This window comes from Falco cherrug, chromosome 8 (genome assembly GCF_023634085.1).
Source record: "Falco cherrug isolate bFalChe1 chromosome 8, bFalChe1.pri, whole genome shotgun sequence".
NCBI lineage: Eukaryota > Metazoa > Chordata > Aves > Falconiformes > Falconidae > Falco > Falco cherrug.
This window is the reverse complement of record NC_073704.1, coordinates 20313985-20326292: the sequence shown is the minus strand read 5'-3', so window position 1 is coordinate 20326292 and position 12308 is coordinate 20313985. Positions and strand designations below refer to the sequence as shown.

The 12308-nt window shown below is 35.8% G+C and overlaps 1 protein-coding gene across 6 annotated transcripts in view; it reads left to right on the top strand.

Moving 5' to 3' along the window:
• RAPGEF4 (Rap guanine nucleotide exchange factor 4) overlaps nucleotides 1–12308 on the top strand; it is a 157277-nt gene that overhangs the window by 24955 nt on the left and 120014 nt on the right. Inside the window, exon 1 of one of the 6 annotated variants that reach the window (XM_027810620.2) lies at nucleotides 2534–2628. The exons of 4 other annotated variants lie outside the window; for them this stretch is intronic. The gene's annotated coding sequence lies outside the window, so the exon portion shown is untranslated. Of the gene's footprint in view, nucleotides 1–2533; nucleotides 2629–2667; nucleotides 2840–12308 lie in introns of those variants that run through there. One more of the 6 variants, XM_027810618.2, reaches the window with a different exon arrangement.

The window sequence follows — 12308 nt, the reverse complement described above, 5'->3', positions numbered from 1 at the left end:
AGGAAGCCTTAGTACGCATTTTGTATGGTGCTGATTTTATGAAATTGTGTGGTAGAGCATGTCACAGATGCTGCAGGTGTCAGTCACAGACCACAATTTAGCTTTGTGGTGTTTCTTTGTCTTTTGTGCAGTTTTACAGTGAATGCTTAAAGTATTTTGGTGTACTTTCTTTCAAGGAGGCTATCCCTGTGCTGTTAGTGAGTGTAAAATTATGGCACAAAATATATGGCTTTTCTGGTTAGTCTGAGGCAGAATTAAGTTGTTCATTTTTTTCAAGGTAATATTTGTTTCCTTGTAATCTACTAGTCCCAAAATGCACATAAACTGCAGCTAAAGTATAATAAACAGACAGAAGATTATTGAAGAAAATTTCCCCAAAAGATACTAGCAATAGCAGCAGTAGTATGTTGCTGTTGTTGTTACTATTATTATTATCTGAAGAAAAGAACATACTTTTCTTTAGGGCAACTTTTTGTTATGTTATGGATGTTGTGGTGTTTTGTCTGCCTTATCCTGAGATTCAAGTATATTTGCTGTGACAAAGACCATACGGGGAAATGGTTATTGACACAGTGTTGTGCTGTTCAGTTAAATTTTTTTTTTGTTGTTTTTAATGAAAACCCACAAAAAGTCAAGAGTGGATCACAGATATTTATTGTCAGTGGTATCATGGAAAAAATTGGAAAAGGCAACATTGTCAGTGTCATTTACCAGATATGGTAAAAACTAAAATCTAGTGCATACACATTTCAACTCTCCAGACAGTGAGGAGTCAATTCCAAAAGGAAGTAGTTGCTCTGTTAAATTGTTGAATAGTTCTGAATAATGCAATACTGCAATTTAAGAACAATCTAAATAAACTGTAGGGTCGGAATTCTTAAAATAGTTACTGCTTTTATGAATGTAGGATTTTTATAATTAATAATAGTACTAAAAAAAAAAAATACATTTTGCATATAATTAAGTTTTCTGGGTTACCTCCCTCCCCTGAAATGCACTTTCAGGGAAACTTTACTTTTTTCTCTCTTTTGAGGGAAAGAACAAATGAAAAATGTCTGTTAGCTGATGAAAGATTTTTGGCCTACAGAGCATGGAAATTCCAAGACTGTAATGTTTAATATTATTTTTAGGTTGTGAATATAATCTTGGAAAATGAATTGGTATCAATTGATACAGTACTGACTTTAATTTATTGTGCAGCTAACCTGAAATGATAGGAATAAGAGCTATGAACTATCTTCCTTTATAGTAAAAATTTGTTAACACAGAAACCTATTGATGATGAAGTTTGTGTTTGCAACAAATGCTTTTCTATCCCAAATCTATGCAGTTCTTTACAGACAAATAAATATGCATATATACTTCTTTTGAAATTTTCATTACAAATCCTGAGACTAGATTGTAAGAGAGAAAGATATAATACCTATCTATTTTAGTTATTTCTAAGTGTAGAAAGACTTTGCAGAATCTCTGTAACTTCATATTATGAATTTACTGACTCTTCTGAGTTTTGTTTAAATTGAAAAGTAACTTTTTCATGTATTAGCTGTCTCTAAGAAACAGTTGTATTGATAGAATGTTTCACAGACCAGGTGTGCTTTATTAACATACTTAATCCATAATATACAGCAAAGTGTATTAATTTCTTTGAGTACAAATTATAATTGCGTGTGTACCTGAAAGGAGATTGTACTTCTGAGCAGACTGTTTTATCATTATTCTTCTGTCAGTTTTATAGATTTAAATACTGTTTAAGGAAAAGATAGGATATTCTTTATTAAAAATGTAGTAAAATGCCTTCTGTAATACACAGAACCACATATTCAATCAACCCTTTAAATACAGAAATATTTTATATGACTTTCATTTTTAACAGTCAGGGAATGCTGATCAAAACAAAAGGTATTGTCCTGATAACAACCATTACCAGTTAAAATGGCCTAGTCTTTTCTTTAATGACTGTCTGCTGAAGTAGTATCCTGTTCGGGAACATAGGTTGAACTTCTAAGCTTACTTATCCTTGGAGACTTGTTTTCAATCAATGGCTGCTCTAGCAGATTGGAGATGATGGAATCTCTGGTTAGGTTCTCAGACAGCTGAATACTGTTCTTTGATGAAGAAGCTCTAGAAGGTTATGGGAATGACTGGTGACATGCTTTTATGCAGCAATTGCCCCTGGCTTTCATCTCTGAAGAGCACTAGCAAACATGAAAAAAGTTATTTATCACTGTTGTAATACTGTGGACTTCCAAGGTGCTCTATGAATCTATAGGACGAGGTACTCTTTGTGTTGATAACTTGCTTTTTCCCTCTTTAGCATCACTGAGTGTGGTGCTAGCTACCTTGCCCAAAAAACTGTTTCAAAGCACAAAGGAAAACACATCCAAAAATAAACATGAAAGCAGAAGGCTACACGTGAGGAGCTCTGGTCATGCACATCCTGTTGGGTCACTGGGTTGCTCCACCCCTAATAGTTGGATTCTTTTAAGCAGAGGAGGAGTGAAATACATCCATTTCAGTAGTGTTATCATTACAGAAGTTCTCTGTAGTTCATCCTCAAGATTTGTGCTTTCATGCAGTTGCAAACTGATTCAAACCCAGACAGGAAGGGAGTGAATCTGCTGAGAGGTGACTTATTTTTAGAGGTCTTTCCTACCACAGTGAATTACTCAGCCTTCCTTGGATAACATACAAATAACCAATTTCCTTTTGTGTGGAATAAGATTATGTTAGAAGTTACTGAACATGCCTTGAGAAACATTTGATCTTGAGTAAATGAAGAACAACTATTACTTCGGTATACAGTAACTTTGGAGAGAGGGAGTCTTGCCCCTGTAAGGTCAGAGTGAATATTTTAATTTGTTTTAATTCATATTCAGCACCACTTATGCGTCTTGTAGTCTGATAAAATGTAGCGTAACTTGCTTCCTGCCTTTGCTCATCTGATGATAATTCAGTAGCCTGTAGCAGACTTCACTGCTCTGAAAAGATAGCTTTGGGAGAAGCAGCTTTTTTACCATCTTTGTTTTCTGAACACTGTGGATGTTAGTTTTTAATGAGCTAGTTTAAAAACAGATCCTCTGTCAGAGCAGAAGAAATCTTACATACTGTTCTGATGGAATGCGGTGTAGGAAATACGTGTATGAAATGGCACGCTGACTTAAACTTTGTAGCACTGTTCCTGAGATTTCTAAATAAGGCTTAAGTTCATCAGAATTGAGACCACAGCTCTTACTGCATTTGCGTGTAATACCAGTTTGTCTTTTTAAGGTGTATGTAATCATATCCCTTCTATCAAGGTATAATATAATCTTATACCTCATTTTTTGTGTCAGGATTATGGCAGCAGGGATTTTGAAAGCACTGTAAAATGTTAATGAAAATGAACATGTAAGGATTTTTTTGTTATATCCGTATGGCCCTACTGTAAGTACATTATTTATCAAAGTATGTTACTGAATCTCTTGTAGGTGTTTTGCAGTGTGATTCAGTAGGCAGCATTTCAGAGATGCAATCTTTTACTCACCTTAGGCTGGAAAATACATGTTACATTGCTACTTGAGAATGTTCTTGCTTATTTCTCTGCTAGACTCCTGAATGCTTCAACATGTTTAAGGAGTATTAGGAATCTTATGTAAATGTCAGTAGTTTCTGATGTACCTTTTCACCAATGAGTATTCCATACCAGAAATTCTTTCCAGTTTAAGTGAGAGATTAGATTTGATCTGAGAAATTAAATATTGAGAGGGGGGGAATCAAACAAAAAATCAGATTCATGTCCAACCCTTGAGCTGTCAGCTTGATTTAAGGTATACTACTCTGCCAGTTTATAGCCCCATAATCAATTGCAGAAGTCTTTGCTCTGATTTACTGATTTCCAATAGGGAAACATAATAGAGATATAAAACTATAGTTAATAAAATATAGAATATTTAGCTTTACAGAATGGGTGATCATGTGATTTAAAATAGTGAAGTGCTTGGAGACTCACAAAAGTATAAAAAGGTGGTCTTGGAACACTCAGCTGTATTTGCCTGCTTCTGTCACACTCTCCATTGACTGCTGAAACTCTACCTTGATGATTTCTTCCTCTAATGAGGTTTTATTTGAGAAATGTGAAGTTGATCAAATTGTAAGAGCCTGTATTTGCAATGTAGCTAATACTGTGTTCACCAACCTCTCAAATAGCCATTTTGTCAGTATAAGGAAAAAATATTCCATGTTATCAGATACAGCATACAACACAAAAGGAAGTTGTGGAAGGGCCCAAGTGTGTGGAATCTGTTGCCTTATGCTGTCTGCAAATCTTCAGTTGATGACCAATTCAAATCTGTGTGCAAAGAAACAAGCTAGTGTGAGAAACATTGACAAATGAAGTGGTTAGGCAAGCAGGAGATTTTTTTTCCTAGAGTGACACATGGAAGAAAGAGGAATATAAAAAGTCCTTCTCCCCTCCCTAGCTTTAGAATATGACAGTAAACACAGAATAGGCAAGATGTGAGCAAAGCTTTGGGAATAACTAACATAACACCTTCATACCTTCTGTGTTAATACTGATAAAGCATGCAAGTGAGTAGCAGGGGAAAATTTCAAAATTGTTATGATACCAAGAAGGCCAGATTGCACTCCCAGTTTTGCTGGTGTGAATTGAGCATATTTCAGGTGAATACAGTAAAATTGCTTTGCTAAACGTGGAGCTAAGTGGGAGCAGCGTCTGGCCTTTAGTGCTTGCTGTTACATTGATTTTGACCATCCTTGTGATATGCTTTTACGGTTTTTTCTCTTGTTTTGCTTTGTCAATTTCTAATTTTAATGAGTGGTGCTCTGTCTGGTAGAGCAGATATAAATTACTATGGAATGGCATTCTATCCTCAGTAGACAGACTTACATCAGAACAAGCCATGTTTGTCAGCATAGCAAACACAGTGACTGCTGCTTTCATTCAGGTATATTAATCGCTTCATGTTTTAAAAAATGGATGCAGAATTTGTGAACGCTATTTATGACAGCGTATCTCTTAAGGTAACCTTCCTGGCCATTGGCAGTGGAGAAACATGTCTAGGAACTAGATTTTTCACTTCAGTAACACAGTTTTTCTCTTGACCTGACATGCACTGGTAGAAGTGTACAAGTCTTTTGATAGTCTTACTATGATCTGTTCTTTGCTAAATAATAGCATTATGACTAAAAAGTTTACGCTCGATATTTGTCCACTCTGTCAGATAATTTGCTGTGCCATTACATGTAGTATTTAGTAATGTCAGTGAGGCAGAACTTCTGCAGAAGACCAAGGGATCCAGTTAGTTTTGACTCTCTAAGTATCCTTTTCTTTGTTGTTATTCTTGGTTTATGGTGACAGGCACAGGCGCTTCAGGCACCTCTTAAGTGACTGAAAAGATTGAAAAATAACAAGCTGATTGGAAAGGCCTGATCATTCCTCATGTCTCTCTGCAACAAACTTACCTGGTGCATGTTTTTCTGTCATCCTTACAATCAGTTTGCACTTCAGTCTCCTAGCTTATTCTATTTCAATAGCAACATTTTGTAACTGTGTCACTGATCTCCGTGTGGAGGTGGAATAAGGCTTTGTAGATCTGATTTCTCTGAAATCATACTAGCATGCCATTTCTCATGGGTGCAAATCTGTATCACTGTAGTAATGCACGTCAGCTTGAAGCCCCTGTTGAATCTATTATACCAGACACTGTGCACAAATATATTGTCATTCTTATTTACAGCTTTTGTAAATGTTTATATGTTTATTTACACTTCAAAGGGTCTTAAATTATGTTGCAGAAAGCTTGACTTATTTGAGGTTCCTTCTTAGATAAAAAGAAATAGAAACATCCCGTTAGTCTCCCTGGTAAGTAATGCCTTTATTGGTTTTCTCATATTTTATCATGGTTAGAGGTAAAGTTGAAAAATATGAATTCATCCAATTTTCAAGTACAGAAATTATTTTGATTAATTCTTAAAATATTTAAATTACAGAAAAACATCTGACAAACTGAAATGTATACACTTAGTCTGCAGATGTTTTTGAGGCTGCTATCTTTCTTTGAAGCTTTACTGCCAAACTTGCACTTTCTATAACCAGCTTTTTTATTAGCAAAGGAATTGCTTTTCATCTTCAGCAGATTGTATTATTTAATGTGGTATTTCTAAGTGTGATGTGTTAAATGGCAAATACATATATTGCAAAACAACTGGGAGCCTGAAAATCTTATTTCAGGGAGCAAATTTCTGGCCTTTCTTCAGTTCATTTTTATTAGGTAAAAATGTCTTTCAGAAGAACTGTAAGTTTTGAAGCTTATAAATTTTTTTCTGACTTTTTTCCCAAATATACATTAACTATCAAATATGTGTCTCATTCTCATCTGTCGCAGAGAAAAAATGCATAACACAGAATTATTTGTTTGTAGAAATGGGTGTGTAATCTATCTACTATGTATTGTGTGTATGTATTACTACATTAAATTTATATTTGCCTTGTCAAATTGCCTGGAGCTTTAGTTCTAACTGCATTTGTGGTTGGCAGTGTCCTTTCCTGCCTTAGAATGGATACCAAAGTGATCAACTGCGTAAGGCTTTGCTTACACTTCTAAACTTTTGGATTTGACACAGACTATCTGTTCCTTAACTCAACTGTAGGATCATATGTGGATGAGATTATTTTGGAGACTGATACTTTCTGATCTTGTCAGTGTTATCATCTCAATCCTTGGTTTCTTTTCAGATGAGTGGTGATTTTTCTTCCTTACAGAAGAGGTTAATCTATTATTACTGCTTCCTCCAGGTTCTTGAGGAAAATAGTGAGACCTTAGAAGCTTTCTTTCAGCGACAAATTTTTTGTTGCTTTACAGCAATGGATATGGTTATGTGTTCCTTCAAGGCATTCCTATAGAATGCGTGCTTGTATGCTGCGTTTGAATGGGTGCTTTCTACTTGTGCTATATAAAGGGTCAGGCAAATAATGTGAAACCATTTAGTAGATCAATGGATATGTTTTAATATTGACATTTTAAAAATCCATTAGCTTAAACCTGCTGGCATTAAAAAAGTCTTTGACAACAAGATCTGTGGCAGTAGAAGATCTTATGCAGATTAACAAGCCGAAAGCAAGGTTTTTCCATTATATGATTATTTTTTATTCTGACAGTCTTGTTCTTGTTTATAAAAATTTTGTGAAAAATTGTGAAAAGCAAGGAAAGCGAGTCCTATGTAGTGGAATGTAAATTGCTCCTTCCTTAAGGAAGCACTCCCTTGAGTGAGCATTCAACACCTTAAAACTCAAAACAAGTTAAACCCCAGACATTATCAATTTATTAGGTATATGGATTAATAAATGGGCTCAAAAAAAGTGCCCTTTGCTTGCCTTAGTACAGTTCTGATAGATGTTTTTTTCTGGTCATAATCAGAGCTGTAATGCTCAGTGTTTGCCCTTTAGACTGGTTCCTCCCCTCTTTTCATCCATGGTGAAACCCTGCCTTATTGAAGTCAATGGGCATTGTGGGATTTCAACCCAGGTAATTACTAATTGCATCCCTCTCCTTGTATAATATACAGCACAGGCTGTTAGGAGTAGGCTTAAATCCTCTACCCACTTCCCTTCTGTAACAGTTCCTGTCCACTGACATAGTTGATGCAATGTGAGAGCATGAGGCTGGAATCATTCAAATGATTTTGTGGCTTAGTAGTAGTTCAGGAGTGCTTAACAAAGTGGTCAACCCAATACTTGTACTGAGGTAAATTATATCAAAGTCTTGCAAACCCTAGGCATTCCAGGGGTACGCTTAAAAATGAAAATATAAAGACTTGAAACTGAAAATGGAATATTTCCTGTTGCAGAGAATAATAACTACAGGGCCCAACCTGTCATCTGTGCTGATATGGCCAGTCCCAGATATCAAGAAGAGAAAGAGGTGTAAAAAAACCCGAATAACCCATGTGCTTGCTCTTGAATCAATCCTTGTTTCAATCTGAGCAGTGGAACCCTGAGTTCTCGGGGTTAGTGGGTGTTGCTCTAATTCCATTAGTTCAGTGTGCTAAAAAATTCCTGGAAATCTGTTTACCAGGAATGTGAAAGTATCAGGCCTGAAACATCCCTGGGGCCTGCAGGCCCTCAGATCTTTAAATCTCAAGAGGATTTATGGAGCAAGCGGTTCATAGATAATTTTCTTTTCTTTTGGTGAATGATTGTTTATGCCACAAATAGTCAAGAGCAGGTGACTTTCTAAGGCATGTGGTCCTTGTATTTTTATACTCTAATGAAGTGGATGTTCACAGAACTTGTGTTTTCAGCTAATATTTCTTTTAAAGCCTGTTGTTGAAATCAGTGGTTTATCAGAATTTGTGGATTCATAGCATCAGTCTGATGTGATGCTTAAAGCTCATTTTCTTTATCCTTCGTCTCATGCCTGATTAGGTAAGACCATTAGTGTGTATTTCCTATGAACTATTTTAAGCAGAGTTCAGCAGTTAAATCTCAAATGAAGAAGTTAAAAGAAAACTGAAACTCACAAATAAAAGATTATACACTAAATATATTCTGACTGAATTTTACTTCTGTTCATTTTAGATTACACTGATAAAATAATCTTGTCCTTCTAGATGCTGTACTTAGCTTTAGGCCAGGCTTTTATAACATTTGTTTGGGGGTGATAAATAATTAGCATTTAAAATTAAACCTTGCCATTCTGCATTGAGTACTTATTGATACAATCCAGCTTGCCTGTGTTTCAACCTCTGACCGTTTCCTGGGTAATTTCTATTTAATTTTGCATTCAATATCTCTCTTGACCTTTGAAAAATATCTTTTCTGACTACCAATGCAAACCATTTTCTTGAAGTATTAACCACTTAATTTTCCAACATAGACAAACTTTATTAATTTCCACAAAGCCCTATCCAGATGTTCAGTACAGGTTAGTGGAAACGGGTAGAAGAATTTTGTTTAAGCATAATAAACATGTGCATGACAATACGGTTTTTCTGTGACCTAGTCTTTGAGAAACTGAGTCCTTCAAATAAGTCATGCTGTTCTGAAAGGACTGAGTTATAAGGGAACTTGTTTGAGTGACTTAGGCTTTTATGCTTAATTCTCTCTGGGGATAATGCTGGAGACTCTCAGTACAATTAAGGGAAGATTAAAAGCTCAGTACAGGCTTATTTTCTCTCTTCTTTCTTTCTGCCAATACCCTTCAAGCCTGTGTCCTCTCCAGAAGCATGAAACATTTTTCAAAGGCCTTTTTTCTTTCTGCCATCATTTCTTGGGCAGTTTTCTGGTATACATCTCTCCCACAGATTTATGAATATGGTTTCTCTTTCTGCTTTTGTTCCTGCTAGCATTTAGTGCCAATTTGGTTGATCTCTGGTTAAGAGTTCATTGTTATTTCTCCTTAGGTTTGTCTGTGACATTCAGACCTTATTAGATAACTGGGGATCCCCAAGCAGTTAGGAAATAACTCTTGCACTGTTGAGGTTGGTGAGAATTATGCCATCACTCAGTATTAGCACGTTTGCTCTGCAGAGCTGAAGGAGTGAAATGTAGTAAAAGTGTATACAATTAAGCAGATACGTCTGAATATGCTGATGGAGTAGATTTGATTAGTGAAAAGGTACCCATTTTACATGATGCTTTATCAAAGAAGAGCTACACTTCAATCTGAGTATGTAATAGCTGGGGCACTTACCTATGCTGTTGCTTTGGTATGGTTGAAAGATTCTATGCTTTGAGATTACAGCAGAAGTTCACACCAGTACTCTCATTTTTGCAGGTTGTTTCTGTCTGATGTATTTACATACATCTGTCGTATGGAGTTGCCTTATAGAGGATGTTACCTCTATCTAATTTCATATACAAAATGTACCTTGTGTCATTTTATTCCGAGACAGACTTTTCCTGTTTTAACAACAGCATGTAGATTTTTCTGCCTTTTAACCTTTCTGAAGGATTACTTGATATGACTTCAGAAAGTGATGCATACTAGTCAGCCCACAAGTAGTGATACTTGAATGGATTGTTGTCAAGTTTGTACTCTAAAATCATGTAAAGGTGTGAGGCACAGGAAATCCTGGAAATGCTTTGAGACCTACCAATGGTAGGAATATGGATTTTACTACTGTAAGAATTCTCTAAGGGATTGATTTTAGATGGACACCCATACTGTTAATCCAAGTATCATTACAGAATGGTGGGTGAATTACCTTTCCTGGTATCCATTAACTGCACAATGTCTTTGGATGGGAATTGAGTTAATCTGTATTGAATAAGCTGTAATGAATGGTTGTGATATCCAGAAGCAGACTATGAGTTGTATTTTGCCTCCTTATTTAACAAAATGATTCATACTACTAGTATGAATTTTATGCTTTATAATGAGTGAGGAAATAGTAGACCCACAAAAACCAGCCCTTGTCATGCTGTTCTGTTACAAACAGTTTCTGCAGGGAGATGGAGAGGTACTTCCTATCTCCCTACTCCCCTGAGGGAGAACAGTGGCAGAGCTCACCCTTTGTGGTAGTATGTGTATGTAAAAATAATATCAAATGTCTAAAAAGAAATAGTGTGATTGACTATTTATTCTTTCTTGTGTTCAGCTAATGCAAAACCTTAGCATGTTTCTTCCGTCCTTGACAACTAACATTTCTGTTGATTTTTTTCCTTTTAAGTATACCTTTACTGCTAAGACTTTCGCTTCTTTATTTCAGTCTGCATATGCATATCTTCATTATCTGATAATGCTATTGCCATGTGTACAGTTTAAAATGACTAATTTAATATGCTAAAGGGCTTTATGCAGAAGGAAAATGCAACTCTTAATTTGAAAGCTGTTAAAGTAATAATGAATGCTATCTTTATATTAGATGTGTTCTTTTTAAATGAACATTTTTAAATGGCTTGCTTTGTGTGAGTAGAATTTGCTATGAGATGCCCATCTGACTGTCCCCAAAATCAGATTGCTTAGCATGATAAAAATAAATAGAAACATCTATGGAAGTTTGGGTACTATAGAAAAGAAAATCTCTTAATGTTGCTTGTAAAATTTTCAAACTGTAAGCAGGTTATGTGCTTCACTACTGCTCATGAGTGTGCTGTGTTCTGTAGTGGCACCTTTATCTTGGCATTTTTACTGTCACAGCAGTGCTTGTCTATTTATGGTAGGCATTAATCACAAACTGCCACATAAGAGAAGTGGAGGGAAGATATTTTCTCAGATATTCTGCATGGTGAGAGAGCAGTGGCATGGAACAGTATTTGGAATCTCAAAACAGGATGGTTCAGTTCCATTAAGTTGTTTACTTTTTTAACAGTATCTAGAAAGGCACAATATTCTTAAGCCAAACCTGTCCAATTATACTCATATCGTTGCAGTAATGGACAGTAGAATTTGCTGTGCCTGTGGCATAAAGCTCCACATACTGTCTCCTGACTTTTGCTGTAACAAACACCTGCTTATTTCAGAGAAGCTTATAAAGTGCCCTTGATAAACTGTTTACGTGTTGTAAAAAAGGACCATAACAGCATAGCATACTGCATAAATAAAAACCTGTTGTGGTTCCTCCTCATCATTCTTATGTCTGACTGGTTCTGTCCCTTCTTTTGGAACTAAAATGAAGTCTTTATTTAATGAGATCTTGATTTCCATTTCTCTCACGCCATCACTTTCTCCATCTCCCCTCCAGAGAGCTATGGTATGTTCTCTAAAGTTTTGTCTTTGCACATTATAAGTATCCATGACAAATGGCTCATGAATGGTTGCTGCCTTTGGAGAAATATTCCAGAGTCAAGTGCATCCCATGCTACTGACAAATTTATTCTCATTTCCCCTCCAAATTTTTTTTGGAGTTCATTCTTTGGTTCTTGTCTGTACTGCTTTCTTGCCCCTCAGGTGATTTCTCTCTGTCTTCAGTACTTATATGCTTCCCTATTTGCACACTGTGGTCATGTCTATGTTTTGTCATAACAACAAAAAATTTTACAAAATTACATGTCTGTTCTCAGTTTTCCTGAAATGTCATTGTGCTGCTTTGTATAAGCTCTCTGGAAGACAAAATGATATCTTTCATGTATATCTGGAGCATACCTAATCTGATGTTTGCTGCCAGTGTTACATGCCAGAATTTGATAATTGTGAGATAACAGCATTTTGCTATTGTATTAATAAAGACTGTCACTGTAGTTGAAGTTACTTAAATATCTATACAGAGCTAGAAATGATGGCAGTGGGAGGCGTGCTGTATACTCCAACTATGTTCAGGATTATTGCTTCCTAGACTTTGCTCACTCACTAGCTCTATGTAAATGA